The 19,249-nt window shown below is 38.2% G+C and overlaps 1 pseudogene; it reads left to right on the forward strand.

Moving 5' to 3' along the window:
• The first annotated feature begins 4,677 nt into the window (after positions 1-4,677).
• Positions 4,678-5,611, forward strand: LOC123938093 (annotated as a pseudogene).
• Positions 5,612-19,249: the final 13,638 nt, after the last annotated feature.

A 19,249-nucleotide genomic window follows, 5' to 3' on the forward strand; every position in this document is an offset into this window, starting at 1 on the left:
CAAAAAGGAGAATTTCAGACCAATATCACTGATGACTATGGATGCAAAGATTCTCAACAAGATCCTAGCAAACAGGATCCAGCAGCACATTAAAATGATTATCCACCATGACCAGGTGGGATTCATCCCTGGGTTGCAAGGTTGGTTCAACATTTGCAAATCAATCAATGTGATAGAACAAATCAATAAGAGAAGAGAGAAGAACCACGTGGTCCTCTCAATTGATGCAGAAAAAGCATTTGACAAAATCCAGCATCCGTTCCTGATGAAAACGCTTCCAAGTATAGGGATAGAGGGAATATTCCTGAACTTCATAAAATCTATCTATGAAAGACCCACAGCAAATATCATCCACAATGGGAAAAAGCTTGCAGCCTTCCCGTTGAGATCAGGAACACGACAAGGATGCCCACTCTCACCAGTCTTGTTCAACATAGTATTAGAAGTTCTAGCAACGGCAATCAGACAACAAAGAGAAATAAAAGGTATCCAAATTGGCAAGGAAGAAGTCAAACTCTCTCTCTTCGCAGATGACATGATTCTTTATATGGGAAACCCCAAAGACTCCACCCCCAAACTACTAGAACTCATACAGCAATTCAGTAACGTGGCAGGATACAAAGTCCATGTACAGAAATCAGTGGCTTTCTTATACACTAACAATGAAAATACAGAAAGGCAAATTAGAGAATCGATTCCATTTACTATAGCACCAAGAACCATAAGATACCTGGGCATAAACCTAACCAAAGAGATAAAGGACCTGTACTAGAGGAACTACAGAACATTCATGAAAGAAATTGAAGAAGACACAAAAAGATGGAAGACTGTTCCATGCTCTTGGATTGGAAGAATAAACATTGTTAAAATGTCTATACTGCCTAGAGCAATCTATACTTTTAATGCCATTCCGATCAAAATTCCACCAGTATTTTTCAAAAAGCTGGATCAAATAATCCTAAAATTTGTATGGAATCAGAAGAGACCCCGAATTGCTAAGGAAATGTTGAAAAACAAAAACAAAACTGGCAGCATCACGTTACCCGATTTCAAGCTTTACTACAAAGCTGTGATCACCAAGACAGCGTGGTACTGGCATAAAAACAGACACATAGACCAGTGGAACAGAGTGGAGAGCCCAGATATGGACCCTCAACTCTATGGTGAAATAGTCCTCGACAAAACAGGAAAAAATATTCAATTGAAAAAAGACAGTAACTTCAATAAATGGTGCTGGGAAAACTGGACAGCGATATATAGAAGAATGGAACTTGACCATTCTCTTACACCGTACACAAAGATGAACTCGAAATTGATAATAGACCTCAACGTGAGGCAGGAATCTATCAGAATCCTGGAGGAGAACATAGGCAGTAACCTCTTCGATATCAGCCACAGCAACTTCTTTCAAGATATGTCTCCAAAGGCCAAGGAAACAAAAGCGAAAATGAACTTTTGGGACTTCATCAAGATCAAAAGTTTCTGCACAGCAAAGGAAACAGTCAACAAAACAAAAAGGCAACCCACGGAATGGGAGAAGTTATTTGTAAATGACAGTACAGACAAAAGCTTGATATCCAGGATCTATAAAGAACTTCTCAAACTCAACACACACAAAACAGGTAATCATATCGAAAAAATGGGCAGAAGATATGAACAGACACTTCTCCAATGAAGACATACAAATGGCTATCAGACACATGAAAAAATGTTCATCATCATTAGACATCAGGGAGATTCAAATTAAAACCACATTGAGATACCACCTGACACCAGTTAGAATGGCCAAAATTAGCAAGACAGGAAGCAACGTGTGTTGGAGAGGATGTGGAGAAAGGGGAACCCTCTTCCACTGTTGGTGGGAATGCAAGTTAGTGCAGCCACTTTGGAGAACAGTGTGGAGACTCCTGAAGAAATTAAGAATAGAGCTTCCCTATGACCCGGCAATTGCACTGCTGGGTATTTACCCCAAAGATACAGATGTAGTGAAAGAAGGGCCATCTGTACCCCAATGTTTATTGCAGCAATGGCTATGGTCGCCAAACTGTGGAAAGAACCAAGATGCCCTTCAACGGATGAATGGATAAGGAAGATGTGGTCCATATACACAATGGAGTATTAAGCCTCCATCAGAAAGGATGAATACCCAACTTTTGTAGCAACATGGACGGGACTGGAAGAGATGATGCTGAGCAAAATAAGTCAAGCAGAGAGAGTCAAGTATCATATGGTCTCACTTATTTGTGGAGCATAACAAATAACATGGAGGACATGGGGACATGGAGAGGAGAGGAAGTTGAGGGAAACTGGAAGGGGAGATAAACCATGAGAGACTATGGACTCTGAAAAACAACCAGAGGGTTTTGAAGGGGCGGGGGGGGGGGTGGGAGGTTGAGGAACCAGGTGGTGGGTAATAGGGAGGGCACATACTGCATGGAGCACTGGGTGTGATGCCAAAACAATGAACACTGTTATGCTGTAAATAAACAAATTAAGGAATAAAAAAAATAAAAAATAAATAAAAATAAATAAATAAAATAAAATAAAAATAGATTTAATATATGATTTAATAATTCCACTAAAGGCATTTACCAAAACAAAATGAAAGCAATAATGTTTTAATTATATGCAATTATATATATATTTATTATTATATATTTATATAATATAATATTAATTAATATAATATAAATGCATGTTATATTATTTATTTATATTATTATATTATTTATATTATGATATAATATATTAATATTAATTATTTTATATAATTATATATCATATATTATAAATATTATATAATTATATAATATAATATTAATATATGAAATATATAAATATTATATTGATTTTTATTTTATATATAATATGCACTCCTATGTTTATTTCAGCCTTATTTATAATAGCCAAGATATAGAAGCAACCCAAGTATTCTTGGATAGATGAATTGGATAGGAAGATACTATATCATGGAGAAGAATGAAATGTCACCATTGGCAATAGTATTGAAGGGATCTAGAGGGTACAATGCTATATGCAATACATCTGTCAGAGAAAGACAAATATATGATTTCACTCATGTGTGGGATTTAAGAAACAAAGCAAAGAAACAAGGAAAAATAGACAAACAAAAAGCAAAAAACACTGACTCTTAAATATAGAGAACAATGTGGTGGTTACCAAGGAGGATGGGAGCAGGGATGAGTGAAATAAGTGAAAGGGATTAAGAGTACGCTTACCTTGATGGGCACTGGAGTAATGTATAGAATTGTTAAGCCACTATATTGTACACCTTAAACTAGAAGAACACTAATTATACTGGAGGTGTTTTTTTTAATATTTTATTTATTTATTTGACAGAGAGATCACAAGTAGGCAGAGAGGCAGGCAGAGAGAGGAGGAAGCAGGCTCCCTGATGAGCGGAGAGCCCAATGTGGGACTGGATCCCAGGACCCTGAGATCATGACTTGAGCCAAAGGCAGAGGCTTTAACCCACTGAGCCACCCAGGCTCCCCTATACTGGAGTTTTTAAAAACAGTCTTTGAAGATCTGTTAAGGCATTTAAATTTTCTTCCAAGCAAAATGGGTAACTTGAATGATTTTTAAGTAGAGGATTGGCATGATCTAATAGGGGTTTATTAAAGCCACTAATTTATGAGTAAAAAATGGATTGGAGAGACAAAAATTTGGAGTTAGCAAACTCTAAATGAGCCTGTTGAAAAAATACAAGACAGAGAGGAAGTGAATGTATTTTAATGCGAAACACTTGAATGAATTTAAAGGATCTTCAGAGGACATAATCTGTAGTAAATGAATTTTGGTTCATGTTGATTGTGAAGTTTCAGTGGTAATCTGGAGGAGTTATCAATACAGAGTTGGTTATGTGGGACAGGGGAAGAACTGGAAGCTTTAGATGTAGGAATTTTATTAGCCTACAGACGGTTACTTATGACCTTACTGAGAGCTAAAGAAACCTATGAATAAAGTAATATTTTTTTCTTAAAGAAACTCAACAATAGACAAACTATGGAAAAAGCCTAGATGTCCATTGACAGAGGAATGGATAAAAATATATGATGTATATACAAGAGATACAATATACAATAGAATATTACTCAACCATCAGAAAGGATGAAAGTTTACCATTTACACTGGATGGAACTAGAGGGTATTATGCTCAGTGAAATAAGTCAGTCAGAGAAAGACAATTATCATATGTTTTCACTCACATGAGGTATATAAGAACCAGTGCAGGGGATCATAGGATAAGGGAAGGAAAACAAAATGGGAAGAAATCATAGAGGGAGACAAATCATGAGAGACTCTGACCTGTGGGAAAGGAACTGAGAATTTCTGGAGGTGATTGGGGAATAGGGTAACTGGGTGATAGACATTAAGGATGGCAGGTAATGTAAAGAACAATGGGTGTTATATGCAACTGATGAATTGTTGAACTCTACATCTGAAACCAATGGTGTACTACAAGTTGGCTAATTGAATTTAAATTAAGAAATGTATTTACTTAAGCAGCATAGATGATATCTAATTTATTCCTTTAACTAGGGGATATAATTCCTACATAATTGTATTAATACAATATTGTGCTCATTTTTCTTTGTCTCATTTTTAATTATTACATATTTTCTTAAACAATCAGAACACAGATTTCCTTGCACAATGGACAATCTCACAGAAGTGACAGAGTTCCTGCTCATGGGGTTTTCTGACATCTGTGAGCTACAGATACTTCATGTTGGAGTGTTTCTGCTGGTTTATCTGACAGCACTGGTGTGGCACCTTCTCATCATGATAATCATTACTTTTGACCAGTATCTTCACAGACCCATGTACTTTTTTCTGAAGAACCTCTCCTTTTTGGATTTGTGCTACATCTCAGTCACTGTGCCTAAGTCAGTCCACAGCTCCTGGACTCACAATAACTCCATCTCTTACTTTGGCTGTGTGGCTCAAGTTTATTTTTTCTTTGCTTTTGCTTCTGTTGAGCTGGCCTTTCTCACTGTCATGTCCTATGACTGCTATGTTGCCATTTGTTACCCCCCCAATAAGAAGCCATTATGACACCAGAAAAATGCCATCACATAGCAGCCATTGCCTGGCTAAGTTGTTTTATTTATGAGCAGTCCACACTGGCAACATATTTAGGGATTCCATTTCAAGATACAACATAATCCACCAGTTCTTCTGTGACATCCCTCACATTTTGGCCCCAGTTTCTCATGAGGTTTTCTTTGTTGAGCTTGTGACCCTAGCTCTGAGTTCCTGCTTTGTTCTGGGATGCTTTGTTCTTATGATCATCTCCTATATCCAGATATTCTCAACAGTGCTCAGAATCCCTTCAGTGGAGAATACAGTAAAAGTCTTTTCCGCCTGCTCCCCACAGCTGATTGTTATCATGCTCTTCCTCATTACAGGACTCTTTGCTGCCTTAGGACCAATTGCCAAAACTTCATCCATTCAAGATTTGATGATTGCTCTGGCATACACAGTTTTGCCTCCTTTCCTGAATCCCATCATATATAGTCTTAGAAACAAGGAGATTAAAGCAGCTGTTTGGAGAATATTTGGGAAGATAATTTCCCTGCGAATGTAGAACACTTAGATTTTGCTAATACAAGATCTTTTAAAAAGACCAGGAGAGCATAAATACCTTAAGAAAAAATATATAGGAAAAACCGTTGAGAGACAGAATATTTCCAGGCCATATTTAGAAATAAATACAAGTGTGTCTTTAAAAAATAAAATATCTCAATATTAAATATTGCAAAATTTTATAACTACAACCTTCTGTGGTGTTCCATTCCTTCATTTATTTATTTTTTATTTAAATTCAATTAGCCAAAGTATACTACATCGTTATTTATATAATGTTCAATGATTCATTAGTTGAATATAACACACAGTGCTCAGCATACCATGTGCCCTCTTTAATTTCCTTCACACAGTTACCCCATCCCCTCACCTACCACCCACAATCAACCCTCAGTTTCTTTCCTGTAGTTAAGAGTTTCGCATGGATTATCTCCCTCTCTGATGATTTCACATTCAGTTTTCCCTCCCTTTCTCTATTGTCCTCTACACTATTCCTTATGTTCCACATGAATGAACATATGATAATTGTCTTTCTCTGCTTTTTTTGCTTACTATAATCCCCTCCAGTTCCATTGATGTTCATGTAAATGGTAGATATTCATCCTTTCCAATGGCTATTATTCCTTGTGTACATGAACCACATCCATCTTCTTTATCTATTCATCTTCTGAAGAACATTTTGACTCTATCCATAGTTTGGCTATTGTGGACGTTGCTGCTATGAACATTGGGGTGCAGGTGCCCCTTCATTTCACTACATCACTATCTTTGGGGGTAAATACCCCATAGTGTAATTGCTGGATCATAAAGTAGCTCATTTTTAACTTCCTGGGGAAGTTAAATACTGTTTTCCAGAGTGACTGTACCAGCTTGCATTCCTACCAACAGGGTCCCCTTTCTCCACATCCTTGCCAACACTTGTTTCCTGTCTTGTTAATTTTTGCCACTGTAACCAGTGAAAGGTGTATCTCGTTGTGGTTTTCATTTGTATTTCCATGATGGCAAGTGATGTGGAGCATTTTTCATGTGCCTGTTGGCCATTTGTATGTCTTCTTTGGACAAGTGTCTGTTCATGTCTTCTGCCCATTTTTTTGACTACATTATTTGGTTTTTGGATGTTGAGTTTGGTAAGTTCTTTATAGACCTTGGATACCAGCCCTTTATCTGATATATCATTTGCAAATATTTTCTCCCATTTGGTAGTTTGTCTTTTAGTTTTGTTGACTGTTTCCTTTGCTGTGAAGATGCTTTTTATCTTAATGAAGCCCCAATAATTTATTTTTGCTTTGTTTCCCTTTCCTTTATAGACTTGTCTTGGAAAAAGTGGCTGTGTCCATGGTTTATAAGGTTGTAACCTGTGTTCTCCTCTAGAATTTTGATGGATTCCTGTGTCACATTTAGGTCCTTCTTCCATTTTGAGTTTATCTTTCTGTATGTTGTAAGAGAATGGTCCAGTTTCATTTTTCTGCATGTGGCTGTCCAATTTTCCCAATACCATTTATTGAAGAGACTGCCTTTTTTTCCATTGGATATTATTTCCTGATTTGTTGACGACTAGTGGACCATAGAGATAAGGGTCCATTTCTGGGATCTCTGTTTTGTTCCACTGATAAATGTGTCTGTTTTTGTGTGTCAATACCATTCTTTCTTGATGATCACAGATTTGTAATATATAGTTAGAAGTCAAGCATTGTAATGCACCCAGCTTTACTTGTCCTTTGCAACAATCCCCTTGTGATTCAGAGTCTTCTCTGGTTCCATACAAATTTTTGGATTGTTTGTTCCAGCTCTGCAAAAAATGGCGATGGTATTTATTTTTTTCAGTATTTAAATTTATTTTTTTCAGTGTAACAGTATTCATTGTCTTTGCACAACACCCAGTGCTCCATGCAATACGTGCCCTCCCTATTACCCATCACCTGTTCCCCCAACCTCCCACCCCTGACCCTTCAAAACCCTCTAGTTGTTTTTCAGTCCATAGTCTCTTATGGTTTGCCTCACTTTCCAATTTTTATTTTTTATAAACATATAATGTATTTTTATCCCCAGGGGTACAGGTCTGTGAATCGCCAGGTTTACACACTTCACAGCACTCATGATAGCACATACCCTCCCCAATGTCCATAACCCACTCCCCCTCTCCCAACCCCACCTCCCCACAGCAACCACCCATTTGTTTTGTGAGATTAAGAGTCATTTATGGTTTGTCTCCCTCCCAATCCCATCTTGTTTCATTTATTCTTCTTATGTCCCCCTAACCCCCCATGTTGCATCTCCATGTCCTCATATCAGGGAGATCATATGATAGTTGTCTTTCTCCGATTGACTTATTTCACTAAGCATGATACCCTCTAGTTCCATCCATGTCATCGCAAATGGCAAGATTTCATTTCTTTTGATGGCTGCATAGTATTCCATTGTGTATATATACCACATCTTCTGTATCCATTCATCTGTTGATGGACATCTAGTTTCTTTCCATAGTTTGGCTATTGTGGACATTGCTGCTATTAACATTAGGGTACATGTGCCCCTTTGGATCACTGCGTTTGTATCTTTAGGGTAAATACCCAGTAGTGCAATTGCTGGGTCATAGGGTAGTTCTATTTTCAACATTTTGAGGAACCTCCATGCTGTTTTCCAGAGTGGTTGCACCAGCTTGCATTCCCACCAACAGTGGAGGAGGGTTCCCCTTTCTCCGCATCCTCGCCAGCTTCTGTCATTTCCTGACTTGTTCATTTTAGCCATTCTGACTGGTGTGAGGTGATATCTCACTGTGGTTTTGATTTGTATTTCCCTGATGCCGAGTGATGTGGAGCACTTTTTCATGTGTTCTGTTGGCAATCTGGAAGTCTTCTTTGCAGAAATGTCTGTTCATGTCCTCTGCCCATTTCTTGATTGGATTGTTTGTTCATTGGGTGTTGAGTTTGTTAAGTTCCTTATAGATTTTGGACACTAGTCCTTTATCTGATATGTCGTTTGCAAATATCTTCTCCCATTCTGTCAGTTGTCTTTTGGTTTTGTTAACTGTTGCCTTTGCTGTGCAAAAGCTTTTGATCTTGATGAAATCCCAATAGTTCATTTTTGCCCTTGCTTCCCTTGCCTATGCCGATGTTCCTAGGAAGATGTTGCTATGGCTGAGGTCGAAGAGGTTGCTGCCTGCATTCTCCTCAAGGATTTTGATGGATTCCTATCTCACATTGAGGTCCTTCATCCGTTTTGAGTCTATTTTCATGTGTGGTGTAAGGAAGTGGTCCAATTTCATTTTTCTGCATGTGGCTGTCCAATTTTACCAGCACCATTTATTGAAGAGGCTGTCTTTTTTCCATTGGACATTCTTTCCTGCTTTGTCAAAGATTAGTTGACCATGGAGTTGAAGGTCTATTTCTGGGCTCTCTATTCTGTTCCATTGATCTATGTGTCTGTTTTAGTGCCAGTACCATTCTGTCTTGATGATGACAGCTTTGTAATAGAGCTTGAAGTCCGGAATTGTGATGCCACCCACTTTGGCTTTGTTCTTCAATATTCCTTTGGCTATTCGAGGTCTTTTCTGGTTCCATATAAATTTTAGGATTATTTGTTCCATTTCTTTGAAAAAAAATGGATGGTATTTTGATAGGGATTGCATTAAATGTATAGATTGCTTTAGGTAGCATAGACATTTTCACAATATTTATTCTTCCAATCCAGGAGCATGGAACATTTTTCCATTTCTTTGTGTCTTCCTCAATTTCTTTCATGAGTACTTTATAGTTTTCTGCGTATATATTCTTAGCCTCTTTGGTTAGGTTTATTCCTAGGTATCTTATAGTTTTGGGTGCAATTGTAAATGGGGTTGACTCCTTAATTTCTCTTTCTTCTGTCTTGTTGTTGGTGTACAGAAATGCAACTGATTTCTGTGCATTGATTTTATATCCTGACACTTTACTGAATTCCTGTACAAGTTCTAGCAGTTTTGGAGTGGAGTCTTTTGTGTTTTCCACATATAGTATCATATCATCTGCGAAGAGTGATAGTTTGACTTCTTCTTTGCCAATTTGGATGCCTTTAATTTCTTTTTGTTGTCTGATTGCTGAGGCTAGGACTTCTAGTACTATGTTGAATAGCAGTGGTGATAATGGATATCCCTGCCATGTTCCTGACCTTAGCGGAAAAGCTTTCAGTTTTTCTCCACTGAGAATGATATTTGCAGTGGGTTTTTCATAGATGGCTTTGATAATATTGAAGTTTGTGCCCTCTATCCCTACACTTTGAAGAGTTTTGATCAGGAAGGGGTGCTGTACTTTGTCAAATGCTTTTCAGCATCTATTGAGAGTATCATATGGTTCTTGTTCTTTCTTTTATTAATGTGTTGTATCACATTGATTGATTTGCGGATGTTGAACCAACCCTGCAGCCCTGGAATAAATCCCACTCGATCGTGGTGAACAATCCTTTTAATGTACTGTTGAATCCTATTGGCTAGTATTTTGGCGAGAATTTTTGCATCTGTGTTCATCAAGGATATTGGTCTGTAGTTCTCTTTTTTGGTGGGATCCTTGACTGGTTTTGGGATCAAGGTGATGCTGGCCTCATAAAATGAGTTTGGAAGTTTTCCTTCCATTTCTATTTTTTGGAAACTATTTTAGTTTCAGGAGAATAGGAATTAGTTCTTCTTTAAATATTTGGTAGAATTCCCCTGGAAGCAGTCTGGCCCTGGGCTTCTGTTTCTTTGGAGATTTTTGATGACTATTTCAATCTCCTTACTGGTTATGGGCCTATTCAGGTTTTCTATTTCTTCCTGGTTCAGTTGTGGTAGTTTATATGTCTCTAGGAATGCATCCATTTCTTCCAGATTGTCCAATTTGTTGGCGTAGAGTTGCTCATAGTATGTTCTTATAATTGTCTGTATTTCTTTGGTGTTAGCTGTGATCTCTCCTCTTTCATTCATGATTTTATTTATTTGGGTCCTTTCTCTTTTCTTTTTGATGAGTCTGGCCAGGGATTTGTCAATCTTATTGATTCTTTCAAAGAACCAGCTCCTAGTTTCATTGATTTTTTCTATTGTTTTTTTTTGTTGTTGTTTGTTTCTATTTCATTGATTTCTGCTCTGATCTTTATGATTTCTCTTCTCCTGCTGGGTTTAGGGTTTCTTTCTTGTTCTTTCTCCAGCTCCTTTACGTGTAGGGTTAGGTTGTGTACTTGAGACTTTTCTTGTTTCTTGAGAAAGGCTTGTACCGCTATATATTTTCCTCTCAGGACTGCCTTTGTTGTGTCTCACAGATTTTGAACCATTGTGGTTTCATTATCATTTGTTTCCATGATTTTTTTCAATTCTTCTTTAATTTCCTGGTTGACCCATTCATTCTTTAGAAGGATGCTGTTTAGTCTCCATGTATTTTGGTTCTTTCCAGCTTTCCTCTTGTGATTGTGTTCTAGCTTCAGAGCATTGTGGTCTGAAAACATGAACGGAATGATCCTAATCTTTTGATACCAGTTGAGACCTGATTTGTGACCCAGGATGTGATCTATTCTGGAGACGGTTCCATGTGCACTAGAGAAGAATGTGTATTCTGTTGCTTTGGGATGAAATGTTCTGAATATATCTGTGATGTCCATCTGGTCCAGTGTGTCATTTAAGCCCTTTATTTCCTTGTTGATCTTTTGCTTGAATGATCTGTCCATTTCAGTGAGGGGGGTGTTAAAGTCCCCTACTATTATTGTATTATTATTGATGTGTTTCTTTGATTTTGTTATTAATTGGTTGATATAGTTGGCTGCTCCCACGTTAGGGGCATAGATATTTAAAATTGTTAGATCTTCTTGTTGGACAGACCCTTTGAGTAGGATATAGTGTCCTTCCTCATCTCTTATTATAGTCTTTGGCTTAAAATCTAATTGATCTGATATAAGGATTGCCACCCCAGCTTTCTTCTGATGCCCATTAGCATGGTAAATTGTTTTCCACCCCCTCACTTTAAATCTGGTGGTGTCTTCGCATCTAAAATGAGTTTCTTGTAGGCAACATACTGATGGGTTTTGTTTTTTTATCCATTCTGATACCCTGTGTCTTTTGATTGGGGCATTTAGCCCATTAACATTCAGGGTAACTATTGAGAGATATGAATTTAGTGCCATTGTATTGCCTGTAAGGTGACTGTTACTGTATACTGTCTCTGTACCTTTCTGATCTACTACTTTTAGGCTCTTTCTTTGCTTAGAGGACCCCTTTCAATATTTCCTGTAGAGCTGGTTTGGTGTTTGCAAATTCTTTCAGCTTTTGTTTGTCCTGGAAGCTTTTGATCTCTCCTTCTATTTTCAATGATAGCCTAGCTGGATAGAGTATTCTTGGCTGCATGTTTTTCTCATTTTGTGCTCTGAATACATCATGCCAGCTCTTTCTGGCCTGCCAGGTCTCTGTGGATAAGTCTGCTGCCAATCTAATATTTTTACTGTTGTATGTTATAGACTTCTTTTCCCGGGCTGCTTTCAGGATTTTTTCTTTGTCACTAAGACTTGTAAATTTTACTATTAGGTGACGGGGTGTGGACCTATTCTTGTTGACTTTGAGGGGGGTTCTCTGCATCTCCTGGATTTTGATGCTTGTTCCCTTTGCCATATTAGGGAAATTCTCTCCAATGATTCTCTCCAATAGACCTTCTGCTCCCCTCTCTCTTTCTTCTTCTTCTGGAATCCCAATTATTCTAATGTTGTTTCGTCTTATGGTGTCACTTATCTCTCGAATTCTCCCCTCGTGGTCCAGTAGCTGTTTGTCCTTCTTTTGCTCTGCTTCTTTATTCTCTGTCATTTGGTCTTCTATATCACTAATTCTTTCTTCTGCCTCATTGATCCTAGCAGTGAGAGCCTCCATTTTTGATTGCACCTCATTAATAGCTTTTTTGATTTCAACTTGGTTAGATTTTAGTTCTTTAATTTCTCCAGAAAGGGCTTTTATATCTCCAGAGTGGGTTTCTCTAATATCTTCCATGCCTTTTTCGAACCCAGCTAGAATGTTCAGCTTCGTCATTCTGAACTCCTGATCTGACATATTACCAATGTCTGTGTTGATTAGGTCCCTAGCCTTCAGTACTGCCTCTTGTTCTTTTGTTTGTGGTGATTTTTTCCGCCTTGTCATTTTGTCCAGATAAGAGAATATGAAGGAGCAAATAAACTACTAAAAGGGTGGCAAAGACCCCATAAAAATGCGCTGTAACCAAATCAGAAGAGACCCCAAATTTTGAGGTGGAGAAAGGGGATAAAAATAGGTTCAGGAAAAAAAAGTAAAAAATTTAAAAAATAAAACAAATAAGGAAAAAATATAAAAAGGAGAGAATATATATATATATATTTAGATAAACTAGTCAAAAAACGTTAAAAAAGAAAAGGGTAAAAGTTTTAAAAAAATTAGCAGAAGAAGAAAAAAGAAAGAAAAAAAATGAAAAAAGAAAAAATAATTGAATTAACCGCAAGAGTAAAGAATCATGGGGAGAAAGCCATGAGTTCTGTGCTTTGCTTTCTCCTCCTCTGGAATTCCGCTTCTGTCTTAGGAATTGAACCTGCTTTCCTTGATAGATGAACTTCGTCCTGGCTGGATATTTTGTTAATCTTCTGGGGGAGGGGCCTGTTGTAGTGACTCTCAAGTGTCTTTGCCCGAGGCGGGATTGCATCGCCCTTTCGGGGTTCGGACTGAGTAATCAGCTCAGGTTCGCTTTTGGGAGCTTCTGTTCCCTGAACCCTTTCTGTAGAGTTCCGGAGGACGGGAATGAAAATGGTGGCCTCCAGTCTCCATCCCGGAGGAGCCGAGAGCCCGGCGCCCCACTCCTCAGTGCGCCCCCAGAGGACAGCACCCAATCACTCCTGTATCCCCAGCCTCCAGCCATGCTCTGAGCTCACCCAGCCCGCGACCAGTTCAAGGTAACACTGAGCTGAGAGTTCAGTCCTCGGCTCTGTCTCTGCAGCCGGCTTCTCTGTTCTAATACCTGCAAGCTCTGTGACACTCCGACACCCCCGATCCTTCTGTGACCCTGCGGAACCTGTGGCCACGCTGACCCCGCATGGGCTTCACCCCGGTTTAGCCTCTGGAGCAATGTCCCTCAGTGGAACAGACTTTTAAAAGTCCTGATTTTGTGCTCCATTCCTCCGCCACTTGTTGGGAGCCGGCCCCTCACCCCACGGTCTATTCTCCCATCGTTTTAGATTCATTTCTCCACCAGTCCTACCTTTCCGAAAGTGGTTGATTTTCTTTTTCTAGAATTGCTGTTCTTCTTCTCTTCGATCTCCCATTGGATTTGTAGGTGTTTGCAATGTTTAGATAAGCTATCGAGCTGATCTCCTGCTACCTGATATAGTCTCAGCCTGCTACTTCTCTGCCATCTTGACTCCTCCTCATCTGTTGATGGTATTTTGATAGAGATTGCATTGAGTGTGTAGATTGTTTTAGGCAACATGACAATTTCACAATATTTAATCTTTCAATCCATGAGCATGGATTATTTTTCCAAATCTTTGTGTCCTCCTCAATTTCTTTTGTAAGTGTTCTGTATTTTCTAGAGTATAGATTCTATTCCTTTTGGTTAGGTTTATTCCTAGGTACCTTATGGTTTTTGTGCAATTGTGAATGGGATAAATTCCTTAATTTCCCTTTCTTCAGTCACATTGTGTATAGAAATTCAGCTGATTTCTGTGCGTTGATTTTGTGTCTTGCCATGTTGCTGAATTGCTGTATGAATTATAACAATTTTGGTGTGGAGTCTTTTGTATTTTCAACATAGAGTATCATGTATCTATGAAGAGAAAGAGCTTGAGTTCTTTGCTAATGTGAATAGCATTTCTTTCTTTCTTTTCTTTTTTTTTTGTTTATTTACAGCATAGCAGTGTTCATTATTTTGGCATCACACCCAGTGCTCCATGCAGGACATGTCCTCCATATTACCCACCACCTGGTAGCATTTATTTCTTTTTGTTGTCTGATTGTGGAGGATAGGAATGCTAGTACTATGCTGAACAATAATGGTGAGAGTCAGCATCTTTATTCTGTTCCTGACCTTAAGAGAAAAGCTTTCCATTTTTCACCATTGAGAATTATATTTGCTGTGGGCTTTTTGCAGATGGCTTTGATGATACTGAGTAATGTTCTGTCTATCCCAATACTTTGAAGAGTCTTAATCAAGAAACTATGCTGTTTTGTTGTTGTTATTGTTGTTGTTGTTGTTGAGTACCTTCTCTGCATCAATTGAGAGGATTATATGGTCCTTGTTTTTTCTTTCATTAATGTGATCTATCACGTTGATTGACTTATGGATGTTGAACCACCCTTGAAACCAGGAATAAATCCCCCCTAGTCCTGGTGAATATTCCTTTTAATATTCTCTCAGATCCTTTTGGCTAGTATCTTGGTGAGAATTTTGGCATCCATGTTCACCAGGGATATTGGTCTGTAATTCTCCTTTTTGATGGGTTCTTTCTCAGTTTGGGGATCAAGGTAATCAAGGTAATGCTGACCTCATAAAATGAGTTTGCAAGTTTTCCTTCCATTTTCTTTCTTTCTTTCAACAGCTTCAGAAGAATAGGAATCAGTTCTTTATGTGTTTGTTAGATATCCCCTGGGAAGCCATCTGGTTCTGGACTCTTGTTTGTTGGGAGATTTTTGATTATTGCTTCGATTTCCTTGCTGGTTATGGGTCTGTTCAAGTTTTCTATTTCTTCCCGTTTCAGTTTTGGTCATTTATATGTTTCTAAGAATGTACCTATTTCTTCCAGTTTGACTGATTTTTTGGGATTAAGTTTCTCAAAATATGATCTTATAACTCTATTCCTTAGTGTTGGTCATGTTATCTCCTATTTCATTCATGATCTTATTAATTTGGCCCCTTTCATTTTTCTTTTTGATAAGCCTGGCTAGAGGTTTTCGATCTTTTAATTCTTTCAAAGAACAAGTTCCTAGTTTTGTTGATCTATTCTAATGTTCTTTTAGTTTTATTTCATTGATTTCTGTTATAATCTATATTATTCTTCTATTCCTGCTTGGGTTAGGCTTTATTTGCTGTTCTTTCTCCAACTTCTTGAGGTGTACAGTTAGGTTGTATATTTGAGATTTTTCTTGTTTCTTGAGACAGCCTTGTGTTGATACATCCTTCCCTCTTAGTACCACTTTTGCTGCATCCCACAGGTTTTAATAGTTGTGTTTTCATTTTCCTTCACTTCCTTGATTATTTTTAATTCTTCTTTAATTTCGTGGCTGACCCATTCATTATTTAGCAGGATGTCCTTTAACCTCCAAGTATTTCAACTCCTTCCAAATTTCCTCTTGTGACTGAATTACAGTTTCAAATCATTGTGGTCTGAAAATATGCAGGGAATAATCCAGTCTTTTGATATCAGTAGAGACCTGATTTGTGACTCTGTGTGTGATTGATTCTTGAGAATGTTACATGTAGACTGGAGAACAGTGTGTGTTCTCTTACTTTAGGATGGAATGCTCTCTATGTATCTATGAAATCCATCTGTGTTATCCAGAGTCCAATGTGTTATTCAAAACCCTTATTTCCTTTTTGATCTTCCACTGAGGTGATCTGTCCATTGCTCTTAGTTGGATGTTAAAGTCCGCTACTATTACTGTATTATTCTCAATGTGTTTCTTTAATTTATTAACTGGTTGATATAATTGACTGTTCCCAAATTAGAGGCATAAATATTTGTAATTGTTACATCTCCTTGTTGGATAGACCCTTTAAGTATGATATCATGTTCCTCTTCATCCCTTAGTACAGTCTTTTACACATTTTCACCATGGTTCTGCTGCTTGCTGGGCCCCTGACCAGACAGTGATCACCTGATTGTACTTGGGTTCACAGTTTATCACAAAACTGAACTGAAAGCTTACTCCTGTGCTTGAGGATTGCAGCCAGCATCCTTGTTCCAATACTTGGGAACTCTGCTACACTCAGGCATCTCTGCTCTTTCTGTGATCCTGGGGATTCTGAGTCCTCACTGTCCCATCTATGATTCTGCTCTGTTTTCCACCTTTGCACATTTCAGGCAGGGATGTCACTCGCAAGAGCAGACTTCTAAAAGCTCTGATTTTGCAGTGCATGCTACATCACTTTCTGGTAGTTGGCTTATGGAGGATTCCTCCCCCACAGTTTATCTTCTGATATATCCCTTCGGATGGACCACTTCACACTTCCTGCCTTGCAAAAAGTAGTCACTTTTCTATTTGTAGAATTGTAGCATTTGTTTTCTTAGATCTCAGGTTGAATTCACAGGTGTTCAAAATGATTTGATAGCTATCTAGCTGAATATAAGGGACAGAGGTAATGAGGGTCCCGTACTCTTATACCATCTTCCTTCCCCTTCTATCCCCTTTAGTATTTCTTGCAGGGCTGGTATAATGGTCGTGAACTCCTTTGGTTTTTATTTGTCTGGGAAACTCTATCTTTCCTTATATTGTAAATGACAGTCTTGCTAGATTGAGTATTCTTGGCTGCAGATTTTTTCCATTCAGTACATTGATTATATCATACCACTCCCTTCTGCTTGCCAAGTTTCTATGAAGTGATCTGTAGCTAGCTTATGGGTCTTTCATTGTAAGTTAAGGATTTATTTTGTCTTGCTGCTTTTAGGATTTTTTCTTTGTCACCATGGCTTGAAAATTTAACTACAACATATCTTGGTGTTGTCCTGCTTTTGTTGATTTTGATGGGAGTTCCATATATTTTCTGAATCTGGATGTCTGTTTTCTTCTCCAGATTAGAGAAGTTTTCAGCTATTTTTTCTTAATATAAATTTTCTGCCCCCTTTTTTCTCTCTTATTCTGGGACTCCTATAATACAAATTTTATTAGGTTTGGTGGAGTCACCATGTTCCTTAAATCTATTCGTGTGTTCTGTAATTCTTTCTCCCTTTTTTTCAGTTTCATTACTTTCCATTGCTTTATCATTCATATCACTTATTCATTCCTTGCTTCTTCCATCCTTGTATTCATTATAGCCAATCTTTTTTGAATCAGCTATTGCAGTTTACATTTCTGACTGATTTATACCACTTTTATCTCTGTTGGAAGGACCTCTCTGAAGTCTTCAATTCTTTTCTCAAGCTCGAGTACCCTTATGGTTGTTGCTTTAAATTCCCCAGAAGGCATATTAACTATATATGTTTTGCTTATCTTGTTGTTTCATTTGGAGTGAAGTCCTCTGTCTTGGTATTTTGTCTACATTTCTCTCTTTGCCTCTGTGTTAGAAAAGCTTGCTATATTTCCTGCTCCTGATACTAATGGTTTTATGAAGAAGAGGTCATGCAGTGTCCAATGGCTGGAAGTTCAGGGAGTGTCTCTGGTGTGTGCTTTATGCACTCTACTGCTCTGTTTTGGATGCTCTATCCTTCAGGCCACTTGTCTGCAGAGGTTCTACTTGCCTACTGTGGACAATATTTGTTCCTTAGCCAGAGTGTGGGGAGATTTAACTAGATGTGCTCTGGTCTGTTTGTTAAATGCTACTTGATACTACTCCAATGCAACTGAAGCTTTTCAGAATTCTGGTCAAGAGAAGTGTTAGCCGAGGGTTCTGCTGTTCTTCTGGGGAAGAGGCCTGCTGCACTGGGCATGACTCCCTCTCCCTCTACCCCTTCTGCTCATTCCCTCTCTATCATAAATAAAAAATATTGCATGGTGCACTAGGTGTTATACATAAACAATGAATCTTAGAACACTACATAAAAAAAATTAATGATGTAGGAGACAAAATGTAAAGTAGGAGGAGGCACCATTTCAACCTGTCCCCTAAAGTGAGCTTATTACCCACCAAAGAACTCTGATCACCCATGAAATCAGCCTGAGATTAAAATGATACACTTATGAATCTCTATGGGGTCAGAAGACTCCAGTGAGCAGAAGCGTTCCATGGTGCATCTTGCCTGCACCAGGGTCAGTACATTCAGCTACATATCCCCTCAGACATCTCTCACCAAAGTGATGAGGAAGAGGAATGCCCAACAGAAGAAAAATTGAGAGACTGGGCCTTCTGCATCAGAGCTATTGGATATGGACATAGACAGTATATTGCAAAGGGAATTCAGGCTAAAAATTATCCAGGAAATAGCTAGGTTGGAGAAAGCTGTTGATGACAAAATGGAATTGATTATTGCAGAAGTGAAAATCACCAGGGATGGGATGATGTCCACAGTGTTCTCAAAGAGTTCCAATCTAATCTAAATTCTCTGAAAGCTAGGGTAACTGAGGCAGAAGTTAAAGTTAGTGACCTGGAGGACAAACAGAGAATAAGGATCAGGAGGAAGCCTAGAACAAACAGCTTAGAAGCCATGAAAACAGAATTAGGGAAATAAATGATGTCATGAAACAGTCCAATGTCAGAATTGTTGGGATACCTGAAAGGGAGGAGAAAGAAAGAAGACTAGAGGATATAGCTAAACAAATTTTCCATGAAAATTTCCCCAATCTCCCAAATAGAACCAGCATTCATGTCCTAGAGGCAGTATCCCTCCCCCAAATCATAGAATGTAGAAAGACCTCGAGACACCTGATAGTGGAAATGATGAATCATAATTGTAGACAGGAGCTCTTGAAAGTAACTTTGGAAAAGAAATTCCTTATGTACAGAGGAAAAAGCCATCAGAATACTGTCATACCTGTCCACAGAAATCTGGA

Source organism: Meles meles, chromosome 3 (assembly GCF_922984935.1).
Source record: "Meles meles chromosome 3, mMelMel3.1 paternal haplotype, whole genome shotgun sequence".
Classification (NCBI taxonomy): Eukaryota; Metazoa; Chordata; class Mammalia; order Carnivora; family Mustelidae; genus Meles; species Meles meles.